Genomic DNA, 14,655 nt, shown 5'->3' with positions numbered 1-14,655 from the left:
GAGTTTTTGGGTGGGGAGGGAGTCATGGTTGGATTTGCAATGGAAAGCAGCCTCAGCTCCAATATCCACCACCCTAGGTCTCCCTGACAAGCCTATATTGCAACAATATCTGGTTATGTGATTTACTTTTTAAACTGCTGAATGTTTACTGTGGCCTTCTATATTTGATGCCCCATGTTTTATACCAGCCCATCTTTAGAAAGTTCATAATTAGACTATTGATATTCACAATATGGCACTCTGGCTCTTGCTGCTTCATGAGCCTCTGATTTTCCATTCATGGCCTGCCTACTTGCATAGAATTACATAGAAATTACAACACAACAAGAGGATGTATCACTTTATCCTTCTTCCCTTCAACCACCTAGCAAACCAATTCTTGAATGTTGACAGGGTCTCCGTTTCAAGTACAGGGTACTAACTCTGTTCCACACCCTCACAACCTTTTTTTTTTTAAAGTTTATTTTGCTTGTTCTAAATCTCTTACATTTAATCTTGTATCTATGTTGCCTCATTCTAGACCCCTCAACCACTGGAAACAGTCTGCTCTATCAACCCTGGCCCATCTCTTCATAATTTTAAATACTTGTATCCAATTGTCCTGTAGAACTTAAGACTATCACTGACCTCATCTCCTCTGGAGATCTTCCCTCCATGGCTGTCAACCGCATAGTCCCCCAACCCCGCACAGCTTGCTTCTACCTCCTTCCCAAGATCCACAAACAGGGCTGCCCTGGTAGACCCATCGTTGCAGCCTGTTCTTGCCCCATGGAATTGATTTCTTCCTATCTCAACTTTTTTTCTCCCCTTGTCCAGTCTCTTCCCAACTACATTTGCAACTCTTCCGACGCCCTCCGCCATTTTAACAGTTTCCTGGCCCCAACTGTCTCCTTTTCACCATGGACGTACAATCCCTCTACACCTCCATCCCCCACCAGGACGGCCTGAGGGTGCTCCGCTTTTTCCTTGAACAGAGGCCCAACCAGTCCTCATCCACCACCACCCTCCTCCGTCTGGCTGAGCTTGTTCTCACATTGAACAACTTCTCCTTTGACTCCACTCACTTCCTCCAAATTAAAGGTGTTGCTATTGGAACCCACATGGGCCCTAGCTATGCCTGCCTTTTCGTGGGATATGTGGAACATTCTTTGTTCCAGTCCTACTCGGGTCCCCTCCCTCACCTCTTTTTCCAGTACATTGATGACTGCATTGGTGCCGTTTCCTACTCTCTCCCTGAATTAGAAAATTTAATTCACTTTGCTTCCAATTTCCACCCTTCCCTCACCTTTACATGGTCCATCTCCGACTCTTCCTTTCCTCGACTTCTCTGTCTCCATTTCTGGAGATAGGCTATCGACCAACATCCACTATAAGCCCACTGACTCACAGCTACCTGGACTACACTTCCTCCCACCCCGCTTCCTGTAAGGACTCTATTCCATTCTCCCAGTTTCTCCGTCTTCGCCGCTTCTGTTCTGATGATACCACCTTCCATACTAGCGCTTCCAATATATCTTCCTTTTTCCTCAACCGAGGATTCCCCTCTACCGTGGTTGACATGGCCCTCGACCGTGTCCGTTCCATTTCCCTCACTTCTGCTCTCATCCCATCCCCTCCCTCCCCAGAACCACAATAGGATTCCCCTTTCACCCCACCAGCCTCCACATTCTGTCACCTCCAGTGTGATCCCACCACCAAACACATCTTCCCCCTCCCCTCCAGTATTCCAAAGGGACTGCTCCCTCCACAACACCCTGGTCCACTCCTCAATCACCCCCAACAACCCCTCCCCTCCCCACAGTAAAGGTGCAAGTGCAGGAGATGCAACACCTGCCCTTTTACCTCCTCCCTTCCCACAGTCCAGGGCCCCAAACACCCCTTCCAGGTGAAACAGCGATTTACTTGTACTTCTTGCAATTTAGTATACTGTATTCGCTGGTCACGATGCAGTCTCCTCTACATTGGGGAGACCAAAGACAGATTGGGTGACTGCTTTGCGGAACACCTCCATTCAGTCCGTAAAGGTGACCCCGAGCTTCCGGTCGCCTGTCACTTTAAATCTCCGCTCCGTTCCCACTCTGACCTCTCTGTCCTTGGCCTCTTACATTGTTCCAATGAAGCTCAACGTAAGCTCGAGGAACATCACCTCATCTTTCTATTAGCTTACTGGGCTCAACATTGAGTTCAACAGTTTCAGACTATAACCTCTGCCCCTATTTTTTCAGGCGGCAACTGTTGATGATTCTGCCATCCCCATTTGCAACATTTAACCACTCCTACCTCCCACCCTAACACAGACCGTTCCTTTTATTCTTTCTTCCCCTCCCCCCTTTCCCTGCCTCTGCACCTGCTTAAAACCGGTTACATCTCTAACTTTTCCCAGTTCTGATGAAGGGTCCCAGACCTGAAAAGTTAACTCTGTTTCTCTCTCCACAGATGCTGCCTGACCTGCTGAGTGTTTCCAGCATTTTCTGTTAGTTCAGATTTCCAGCATCTGCAGTATTTTGCTATTGCCCTGTGATACCCTCTATTCTAACAAAACAGCCCCAGTTTTTCAAATCTTTCTTCATATTTGTGCTTCCTTATACTAGGCAGCATCCTAATGAGTCTGCGCTGTACTCTATTGTGCTCTATCTCTATTGCCTCACATCCTTCCTGCACTGTGGAGCCAAAACTGCACACAGTACTTCAACTGTAGTTTTTACTAAGATGTTACATCGATTTGCCATTAATTGTGAGATGTTGGCTGAGCTAGGAATCAGTGCTACACCCTTCCTCCTCTTGCTGTCTCGGAAAGAAGACAGAAGGCAGTTTTCATACAAGTGAAAGGGCACTATTAAAATAGAACTATATTTCCTAATCATTTCAATTTCTAAATTTCTCTTAGTGTGGAAGAGTCTGCCTTTCACTTGGGAACTGCCCACAGTGGCACGATTGAAATCGGAAACTCCCTATGTGGGGCAATCCTGTTTGATCACTCGCTGAAGCATTATGTTGCAGCATTCTGGGGAGTGGCTCTCGAGCAAGTCAATGGTTATGAATGTGGCTCTCAATTGAAAGTTAGTAACATTGAGTTAGACTCTGAATTTATGGCATTTAGTGCCCATCGATGGTAGAGTCACAGAATGATACAGCACAGGAGGAGGCCATTCAGCCCATTGTGCTCTTTGAAAGTGCTATCCAATTGGTCCCACTCCCCTGCTCTTTCCCCACAGCCCTGCTATTTTTTCCCCTTCAAGTATTTATCCAATTCCCTTTTGAAAGTTATTATTGAATCTGCTTCCATCACCCTTTCAGGCAGTACATTCCAGTTCATAAACACTTGCTGTATAATTTTTTTCCCCCTCATGTTGCTTCTGGTTCTTTTCCCAATTAACAAATCTGTGTCCTTTTTATTGAACCTTCTGCCACTGGAAACAGTTTCTCCTTATTTACTCTATCAAAACCCTTCATGATTTTGAACAGCTCTATCAAATCTTTTACTTCTCTGCTCTAAGGACAACAACCCCAGTTTCTCTAGTCTCCAAGTAATTGAGGCCTTTCATCGCTGGTATCATTCGATTAAATCTCCTCTGCACCCTCTCTAAGGCCTTGACATCCTTCCTAAAGTGTGGTGCCCAGAATTGGCCACAATACTCCAGCTGGGGCCGAACCAATGTTTTATAAAGGTTCAGCATAATTTCCTTGCTTTTGCACTCTATGCCTCTATTTCTAAAGCCAAGGATCCTATATGCCCTTTTAACAGCCTCCTCAGTCCATTTGCACATCCACCGCACTACCCTCATAACCCTTTCCACGACAATGTAACAAAACACCCCAAGGCACTTAACAAGAGAGTTAACAATAACAAAATTGACACTGAGCCACAGAAGGAGATATCAGGACAAATCATCAAAAGCTTGGTCAAAGAGGTAGGTTTTAAGGAGCATCTTAAAGGAGGAGAGAAAGGTAGCGAGGTTTAGGGCGGGAATTCCAGAATCCATTGTTAAGGAAGTGGTATCAAGTCACTTAGAAAATCATAACGTGATTAGGCAGAGTCAACATGGTTTTATGAAAGGGAAATTGTGTTTGACAAATTTATTAGAGTTTTTTGAGGATGTAACTAGCAGGGTAGATAAAGGGGAACCAGTGGATGTAGTATATTTGGATTTCCAAAAGACATGCGATAAGGTGCCACATAAAAGGTTATTACGCAAGATATGGGGTTGGGGTAATATAGAGGATTGGTTAACAGACAGAAAACAGAGTAGGGATAAACTGATCTTTTTCAGGTTAGCAGACTGTAACTAGTGGGGTGCCGCAAGGATCAGTGTTGGGGCCTCAGCTATTTACAATCTATATTAATAACCTAGATGAAGGGACTGAGTGTAAGGTATCCAAGTTTGCTCATGATACAAAGCTAGGTGGGACAGTAAACTGTGAGGAGAACAGAGAGTCTGCAAAGGGATATAGATAGACTAAGCGAGTGGGCAGTAAGGTGGCAGATGGAGTATAATGTAGGGAGATGTGAGGTTATTCACTTTGGTAGGAAGAATAGAAAAACAAAATAATTTTTGAACAGTGAGGAACTTTCAAATGTTGGTGTTCAGAGAGATTTGGGTGTCCTCATGCAAGAAACACAGAAAGATTGCATGCAGGTACAGCAAGCAATTAGGAAGGCAAATGACATGTTGGCCTTTATTGCAAGAGGGTTGGAGTATAAGAGTAAGGAAGTCTTGCTACAATTGTACAGGGCCTTGGTGAGACCGCACCTGGAGTACTGTGCACAGTTTTGGTCTCCTTGTCTAAGGAAGGATATACTTGCCTTGGAGGCGGTGCAATGAAGGTTCACTAGATTGATTCCTGGGATGAGAGGGCTGTCCTATGATGAGAGATTGTGTAGAATGGGCCTATACTCTGGAGTTCAGAAGAATGAGAGGTGATCTCATTGAAATATACATGATTCTGAAGGGGATTGACAGGGTAGATGCTGAGAGGTTGTTTCCCCTGGCTGGAGTGTCTAGAGCTAGGGGGCATAGTCTCAGGATAAGGGGTAGGCCATTTAAGACTGAGATGAGGAGGAATTTCTTCACTCAGAGGGTTGTGGATGCTGGGTCTTTGAGTATATTCCAGGCTGAGATAGATTTTTGGACTCATGGGGAATCAAGGGATATGGAGGTCAGGTGGGAAAGTGGAGTTGAGGTTGATGATCAGCCATGATCTTATTGAATGGCGGAGCAGGCTCGAGGGGCCGTATGGCCTACTCCTGCTGTTATTTTTTATGTTCTTATGTTCATAAAATTAATTAAATGATTGCTGTGGAATGGGCAGTTCCTTGGCAAGCCTGATGTCTGTGGATCATATATCTACATAGCAATTTTCTGACTGCTCACAACTGCCACTGAGTAGTAGGATTAATTGATTCAAGTACCACACACCTTCTCTGGTATCCAGTTTAATAAAAGAGTGTAGTAAGCCACTAAAGGATGCCTGGTCATGATAAAAGTTTGCAGATGAAAGAGCGTAGACAAATCCTCTCAGGAGACTGTTTGCAGCATGTCCCAACCTTTGGTTGCGATTTTGCCGGCGCTCAGAGGGCAGGTTTGGAGGTGGGTCCGGAGTTAAATCCAAGAACCTGCCGCGAACCCGCCTCCACGCGACTTTTCAAGGTGTCGGGTCTGCGACTCCTGATCAGACCCGACACCAAGCGGCGGGAGAGGCAGTTAAGGTAGTACCTGTTTAATCCTATTTTGAGGGCTTTTCAATTTTCCAACATTTCAGTGTGTTCCACGGCGTTCCAGGAACATGCCAGCTGATTGTGTCGGGTGTTCCAACAAGCTGAATAGTTCACAGCTGCAAGTGCAGCATTAAAGCTAACCTGCCACATCAGTTGAATTTCAAAAGCCAGAACTTTCTGATTGCAGGATTTGGATGGCATTTTTCATGTGTTTTGAGGTTGTAAGTGTGTGTTGTGAGATCCATATGCACTGTGACCTCCTTGGAATAACCTCTCTCCACTTTGACTGAGCGCTTATAACATTTCATCCTCAAGTGACATTTTAACCAGCATAATGGGAACCATTTATACTCTCTCATCCTGGTCTTCAGATTCGGAGGAGTAGCAGCAGAACCAGGCACACCAACAGCAGGAGCACCAACCTTCTCCTCAGCCACCTGATGCTGCACAGGGCAGAGGCTATGGGCGCAGGGCTGCACCACGCCGCGGGAGATACCCCCAACACAGGGTTTACAGGCAGAGGATGAGCTTCCTCAACATGAGTGAGCAGCACTGCCAAAGGAGGCTGAGACTTTTGCGAGAGATAGTTGCTGACATCTGCACACTGCTACACCAAGACATGTAGCCCAGAGGAGCGGGTGGACATTCCTTACCAGTGGCTGTCAAAGTCACCACCGCACTCAACTTTTTTGCATCAGGGTCCTTCCAGGGATCATCTGCAGACATCAGCGGCATCTCCCAGTCGGCTGCACACAGATGCATAACGCAGGTTACCGATGCCCTGTTTGGCAAGTCAGCCAATTACATTCACTTCTCAATGGATGAAGCAAGTGTAACCGCGCGTGCGGTTGGATTTGCCAATATGGCAGGCTTCAAAAAGGGTGCAGGGCATCATCGCCTGCACACATGTGGCCATCAGGGCACTCCATCACAACCCAGCTGCATTTGTGAACCGCAAGGGCTTCCATTCCCTTAACGTGCAGCTGGTGTGTAACCACAGGAAGAACATTATGCATGTTTGCGCAAAGTTCCCTGACAGCTGCCATGACTCGTACATCCTGGGGCAGTCTACTGTGCCTCAGCTCTTCAATTCACCAACCCAACTTTCCTGATGGCTACTTGGAGACAAGGGCTATCCCCTGAAGATGTGGCTAATGACACCAATGAGGAGGCCATCAAACGAAGCGGAGGAGCGGTACAATGAGAGCCATTTTTCCACCAGAAGCATCATAGAGCAAACCATAGGATTGCTCAAAATGCACTTCAGATGCCTGGACAGATCTGGTGGAGTCCTACAGTACGCGCCAGCCAGGGTGTTCAGACTGATCGTGGTTTGCTGTGCCCTGCAGAAGATCGCACTGCAGCATGGCTTAGCGCTGCCTGAGGAACAAGTGGCACAGTGCACAGCCTCATCCTCCTCAGAGGCTGTCTGGATGGCCCCAGAACCTACATGCAGCTGAGCAGAGTTAGGAGCGCCCTGCAGCCTCTGACAAGGACTCTCCACTGCTGTCCCTGTCTCTACCATCTGCTGATGCTCACTTGTGAACTGTGATCCATCAGGTGACTGTAATGATCAATAACATGTCATTCTATAGTGGACACTAGGTGGAGCTGTAGAGCTGGACATAGCTGTATGTACAAGACTACACTACCCAGCTGTATATATATTAAGACTACATTACCCATGAGGCACTAGTACCCACAAGGCAACAGTCAAGATGGCAGCCTACACACAGGAGCACACATGCTGCATCTCTACAGATCAAATCAAATCAATTTTATTTGCCATATGTATTACTACAATGGAATGTTTTTACTCCCCGATCACTTCCACAATAGGTTGTGGGAGCTCACAGAGACACGTCGTTATTCTACAGCGCCATGTTCAGTAAAAGTCAATTCAATTGCGTCCAATGGCGGTGGGAACGCGATGTCCATCAGCTGCTCCGTCTCCGCGGACTCCTCCTCCCTGTTGCTGGCTCCACAATATGGTGTCCTTCTTCTCACGCTCACCGTCTGGCCTCAGGTCTCCATGCCCGGCTCTCCCTCCTTCCCCTCGAACTGTGAGCTTCCCGCACTGTCGCCGGTTCAAATTTGCAACGGCCCGGGGCCTGCCTCTCACGCTCACGTCCGGCCTCCAACCGCCATGCCCGGCTCCCCCCCTCCTAGTCCGAAACAGAAATTCACGACGAGGAGCTGCCGGGTGACGTGCCGAAGCGGGTCTTCGTGGCTGCTGCTGCCGCTTCCCGCTGCTGCGCTGCCTCCACCCGACTCGCCGAACACATCGCTCCGGCATCGGGAGCGGGCGGCAGGGGGTGTGGGCCGTTCGAAGCAAGAGAGCGCTTAGCTCCGGACCGCCTCGGTTGTACCTAGAGAATGTGTACTGAATAAATGACTAGCTAGAAGCTAGCTGTGTTCATAATAAGAATGTCTAGTTATTAATGAACATATCATGGTACCAGTGTGGTGAAGATCTGCTGAAAATTGTGAAAAGCGACATGGAGAATTTGAAGCCACCAGAGCGTTTGAATCTCACAGAAAAAATCGACTACAATTGGCAGACTTTTAAACAGCAATTCGAACTCTACATTGCAGCCATCGGATTCGGTACGAAGCCAGACGCAAGGAAGATAGCGTTGCTGCTTACGATTGCAGGCCCACAGGCGATAGAGGTATTTAATACATTTGTATTTAATCCAGCGGAGAACAGAGAAAAATTGGAAGATGTGCTAAAAAAATTTGATGCACATTGCTCTCCCAAAAAGAATGAGACGTATGAAAGGTACATCTTCTGTTCTCGGACACAGCAACAAAATGAGACTTTTGTTAGCTTTATAAATGATCTGAAACTGAAAGCACAGGCATGTAATTTCTCTGAGCTCAAAGCATCCATGATTCGTGACCAGATTGTGTTTGGTATTCATGATAAAAAAGTCAGGGAACGTCTGTTGAGAGAAACCGAACTAAATTTGGAAAATGCAGGAAAAATATGCCAAGCCAGCGAGTTAGCTCGAAATCACGCGAAGACTTTCAGTGAAATCAATAATGATGCGAATGTAATGAATGATAATGCTGCTGTCGGTGCTGTGTCCTACAAGGGGAAGAAACGTGGGCAGAACAGAAATGAAAAGCAATCGGAGGATGAAATTTTTAATTGTAAATGCTGTGGTTACAAACACCAGTTAAGACAATGCCCAGCGTTTGGAAAAATGTGCACAAAGTGTAATGGAAAGAATCACTTTGCCAAACAATGCTTTTCAAAAGTAAAAACGACGAAAGGGCAACGAGTTAATGTGATTGAGGACACTGATTTAAGTGAGACATTTTTTGCAGGAATGGTGTCATGTGACGATATCAAAAAAATACAGAAAATGTGCAGCCCTCAGAAATAGACAATGCTGAACATGAAGTTAATGCAGTAAAAGAGGACAAATGGATGATCCTACTGCAGATAAATGGAGCATTAGTTACATTGAAACTGGACACTGGGGCAAAAGCAAACTTAATCAGTATAAGTGGCATTAACAATATGAAAGAAAAGCCCAAAATACAGAAAAAGTCAGTACTACTGAAAGAGCTATAATGGACAGAAAATAGATAGCTTAGGTGTATGCAAACTTAAAGTGACAGTCAAAGACAAAGTGCATCATCTCATGTTTTCTGTTGTGGCTGAAAGACTTGATTCGATACTAGGTGACAAAGCTTGTGAAGACTTAGAACTGGTCAAGAGAGTCTACCATATAAACTGTGCCATAAGCAGACCAGATGACTCAGGTGATGAAGCAGAGAGCCCATCAAGGATGAAAAGGCCAAAGGGTATCCATGTCTTCAAAAAGCCTAGTTTCTCCAAGAAGAAAGAAAAAGACTTTAAGGTCAAAGAGAAGCCAAAGGAAGAAAAGCACAAAGAGGAAAAACACAAGGAGAAAAAGTCCAAAGATATAACCGCAGCAGATGTTGTTAAGCAGTGGAAAGAGAAAAAGAAAAAGAAGAAGCCTGCACCAGAGCAGGAAGCAGTTCCGGTGGACACTCCTTCTTTCCTCAGGCCAATCTTTGGTGTTCCATTAGCCGAGGCTGCTGAGAAGACTATGCTGTATGATGGGATCCAGCTGCCAGCAGTTTTTCGAGAGTGCATTGACTACATTGAGAATTATGGCATGAAGAGTGAAGGAAACACTGAAACCCTCTCCAAGCAAAGATCGCAAGGAGACCTCGATCTATACAAGAGCAGATTGATGACAATGCCGCAACTGCATCTTGTCATTCACCGCCAGAGCAATCTCATGAAGACACATCAGACTTACCCGTGTTGAGAAGATCCACACGTGAAGTAAAAGAGCCTGATAGACTTAATCTTTGAGTACAATGTAAAGCTTTGAAAATGTGTTGTCTGTTTTGAAAATGTTTATGTTTATAGAGCACTAACAAAAGTTTTACTGATATCTTTATTGTTTCCTTGAAAGTTGATTGATATTGATTTTGTTAAACCTCAAAGAAAGGGGGATGTAACGATCAATAACGTCATTCTATAGTGGACACTAGGTGGAGCTGTAGAGCTGGACATAGCTGTATGTACAAAACTACACTACCCAGCTGTATATATATTAAGACTACATTACCCATGAGGCACTAGTACCCACAAAGCAACAGTCAAGATGGCAGCCTACACACAGGAGCACACATGCTGCATCTCTACAGATACTGTACCTAGAGAACGTGTACTGAATAAATGACTAGCTAGAAGCTAGCTGTGTTCATAATAAATGTCTAGTTATTAATGAACATAACAGTGACAACACTACTGTATCTCGCAAACTATCCACCAAGGTGTGCATATCTGCGCTGGTGCTGGGCGCTCTAGTTTCTGCTGATGCTGCTGCCTCAGAGGCTACAGGTTCCTCTGAGGAGTCCTCCGGCTCTTCCTCATGGACAGTGGGGATGGGGGCTCTCGATGGTCCTGTGGGGGAATAAAGGCATGAGTTAGACATGTTATATTTAGGTAGCAGACACATCCTATATTTCTATGAGCATCAGATGCCATATCAGTCACTCATGAAAACAAAATGATAGGGTTGCAAATCAATTCTGTCTCTAGCTTGCTGTACTGTGTCCATCTCTCTGTCCCCCACTTTCTGCACCTCCCACGATCTCCAGAGCTGCCTCCTCAGCGTTCATTATATGCGCCAGGGTTGGTGGGCCTCCTCTTGTCCTCCCTCTCTCCCTCTTATTGTGGGTTCTCTTTTCCTGCAATGAGGGACACAAGTGGAGTTTCAGCAAGACTGATGGAGTCAGTGTTAAGAATGGATAACATAGATGTTTAGAGGGAGAGAAAGATGGAGTGAGGTGCCAATACCAAGGTCCCTCCCTGTGCGTTGTTAGTTGTTGTCATTGCATAACAGTGAGAGCGCGTGTGAGGGGTACATAGTAGAATGGTGAAGTGATTCTGTACATAGAGAGAGAGGGATGGGTGAGGGTGCAAGGGATGTTAGAGTTAGTTGGGATGTGCAGGGGAAGGTTGCCAATGCAGAGTGATGGAGGTGAGAAGAGATGGGAAGCAGATTGAAGGTAAGTGTGATGTTATACTCACTATTGCTGAGCGTAGCAGATCACTGAACCTTTTTCTGCACTGAACCCAGGTGTGTGTACACACAGACCATGCACTTAACTCCTCGGCAATTTGCAGCCAGGCTGTCTTTGTGTGCTGAGGAGGCTTCCTCCGTCCATCGGAAGGGAAGAGGACCTCCTTTCATCCTCTTACTCTCTCCACAAGAGCATTGAGGGAGTCATCATCGAAATGGGGAGCAGCCTTGGAGCATTGAGCTGCCATTCCTGCAGCAACCAGCATTCAGAAACAGAAGAAAACAAATGAAAAGCCAAGGGGACATGGCCCCCTTAAATATCCAGGCTCCTAGCGCGTCATCAAGTGTGGGCAGCCGACCTGCACCCACCGAATGGGCCGGCTAGCGCACACGTCGGCCTTAATGAGGCCAATCTAGGGAAAATCCTTAATGGATGGCGGCTGCAACCGGGAGCGGGACCAGAACCCGCTGAAGACCGAACCCGCCACCATCCCGCCTCCGGGCAGAAAGTCCAGCCCTTTATTCAGGTCAGATTCCTTCTCTTAGCACATGGTATTTATAAATAAATCCCATCTCTGACCACTAGATGGCTCTATACAACTTTTAAAATATTATTGCGTCTTCCCCTCAGCAAACTAAACTCAACATTCAAATAACTTTAAACTGTACGTGGGGATTATTATGATATCATACAGATGTAACATGAATCTAATCTATCAGATGGCTTTCAGGTTCAACAAAGCACCTTTAACAGAAAATCATCTCAAGGTGCTTCACAGAGGCTTAAGGAAATATGTTTGTTGAGTTGAGCCAATGAAGGAGAGATTAAGAAGGGAACTGAATATTAGGAGGGTCTGAAAGGAAGAAAGAGAGATGGAGAGACTCAGGGGCTTAGGAAGGGAATTCCAGAGAGTGGAACTTGGGCAGCTGCCAATGATGGGCAAAGGGAAAAGCGAATGCACAAGTGTTCATAGCCAGAGGAATGGAGAGGTTGGGTGTTGGGGGGGGGGGGTGCGGGGGGGGGGAAGGGTTGTAGAACTGGAGAAAATTTCAGAGATAAGGAGGAGAGATGCCACGGATGAATTTAAACACAAGAATGAGAATTTGAAATTTGAGGCATTTGGACAGCAGGAACCATGGTCTCAATTAATGTGTCTTGTTGGAAGTACAAAAAGTGATGGTTTTCCATTTGGTATCCTACCTAAACATCCTAATTAATATTCCAAATGGCTTGTGTATCTCTAGGAGTCAACTCTTTGTAAATTGGATCTGACTTTCTATCACTAGCATGATATAAATTCAATCAGAATCCTTCTAGGCCAAATAATTGGAAATCCAACATGCTACAGTAGGTCAGTGAGGACAGGTGTGTTGGGCGAGTGGGGCTTAGTGTGGGATGATATGGGAAGCAGAGTTGGAGTCCTGTTCATTTAGATATTTAATGTTCAATAAATTCATCTATTAGTTTCTAGTCTGAACTAGTCTGATAGGGCAAGACCACATGTGGCTGCCAAATCCTCGCAATCTGGCCCATAAAAAAATACTTTAATATGTAGACCCAATGTTCCATGTTATGGACCTCTGTAGCCCATGAGGACAAAAGCATGGGCACCCTGTGATAGGTTGTACATCCTTCCATCTTTTGTAGTGATGTGCCAAATAACTGCCTGAATCCATGAGGTTAAAGCTTAAAACTAAAGGCTTTTATTAAGTAAGAACATGGCATCAATTTAACAGAGTCATCACCGACCCAGCCCTTGGTAGAACATTCCAGAAGAGGGGTGGGGCTAGGGAGGAGCATTAGTGGTTACACCGGTGGAACATTCCAGACATTAACAAGTACAACAACAACAACAACAACAATACAAATGCCAGAACACAGAGTTATTTCATCACATTCACCCCCTGCTATAGATTCAGTCTGTCAGGAGGTCTGATAATCCTCTGGGAACGACGTAACTCTTGCTGAGGCTCCTCCCGGAGTACTAACTCCGGTTCATTCGAATTCCCAGAATCATCAGTATTTTTCACACTGAGGGTTTGTGTGTCTCTGAAGGTCCAATACCACGATTGAAAACTTTACTCTCAGAGTCGAACTCTTTTCGAGCTCCAGCAGGTGCAAGATCTTTAATAGAGACCGTATCCTCTCGCCCATCCGGATATTGAATATACGCATACTGGGGATTAGCATGGAGGAGTTGTACTTCCTCCACCAGTGGATCAGTCTTGTGGCCTCTCACATGTCTGCGCAACAACACAGGGCCTGTGGTCGTCAACCATGTGGGCAACATTACTCCATTAGTAGCTTTTCTTGGAAAACTAAACATCCTTTCATGAGGGGTGGCATTCGTCGCTGTACACAAAAGAGATCTTATGGAATGCAGCACGTCTGGCAGGACATCCTGCCAGCGAGAGGTCGGCAGGCCTCGCGACTTCAGAGACAGTAGGATAGCCTTCCACACTGTCGCATTTTCTTTCTCGACCTGTCCATTACCACGAGGGTTATAGCTGGTAGTTCTACTCGTTGCAATCTCTTTCGATAGCAAAAACTGTTGCAATTCTTCGCTCATAAAGGAAGAACCCCTATCACTATGTATATAGTTAGGCATGCCAAACAAGGAAAACAGTTGGCAGAGGCATTTAATTACAACAGCACTAGTCACATCCGGACAGGGGATAACAAAAGGGAACCGAGAGTACTCGTCTATAATATTAAGAAAATAGACATTACGGTCGCTTGATGGAAGGGGACCTTTAAAATCGAGACTCAAACGCTCAAATGGTCGAGTTGCTTTAATAAGATGAGCTGGCTCGGACGGCTTATAGAAGCAGGGTTTGCATTCAGCACAAACACGACAGGTTCTGGTCATTGTCTGGACCTCCTCAATAGAGTGGGGTAGATTGTGGGACTTAATGAAGTGGTTCATTCTGGTAACCCCAGGGTGGCAGAGTGCGTCGTGGAGACTTTGAAGCTTATCTATACCTAGACTAGCACATACTCCTCGTGACAACGCATCCGATGGCTCATTAAATACTCCAGGCCTGTACTGAATATCATAGTCATATGTTGACAGTTCTATTCGCCATCTTAAAATCTTATCATTTTTGATCTTGCCTCTCTGCTTAGTGTTGAACATAAAGACCACGGACCGCTGGTCAGTAATGAGCGTAAAACGGTGGCCACCGAGATAATGTCTCCAATACTTGACTGCTTTGATAATCACCTGTGCCTCCTTTTCCACTGAAGAATGTCGAACTTCTGGTCCTTGCAATGTACGAGAGAAGAAAGCTACTGGTCTACCAGCTTGGTTAAGAGTTGCTGCCAACGCAAAATCAGATGCATCACTTTCCACTTGAAAAGGG

Source organism: Somniosus microcephalus, chromosome 1 (genome assembly GCF_052327205.1).
Source record: "Somniosus microcephalus isolate GS21.2 chromosome 1, FLI_Smic_1.0, whole genome shotgun sequence".
Taxonomy (NCBI): domain Eukaryota; kingdom Metazoa; phylum Chordata; class Chondrichthyes; order Squaliformes; family Somniosidae; genus Somniosus; species Somniosus microcephalus.
Note: the sequence above shows the minus strand (reverse complement) of the source record.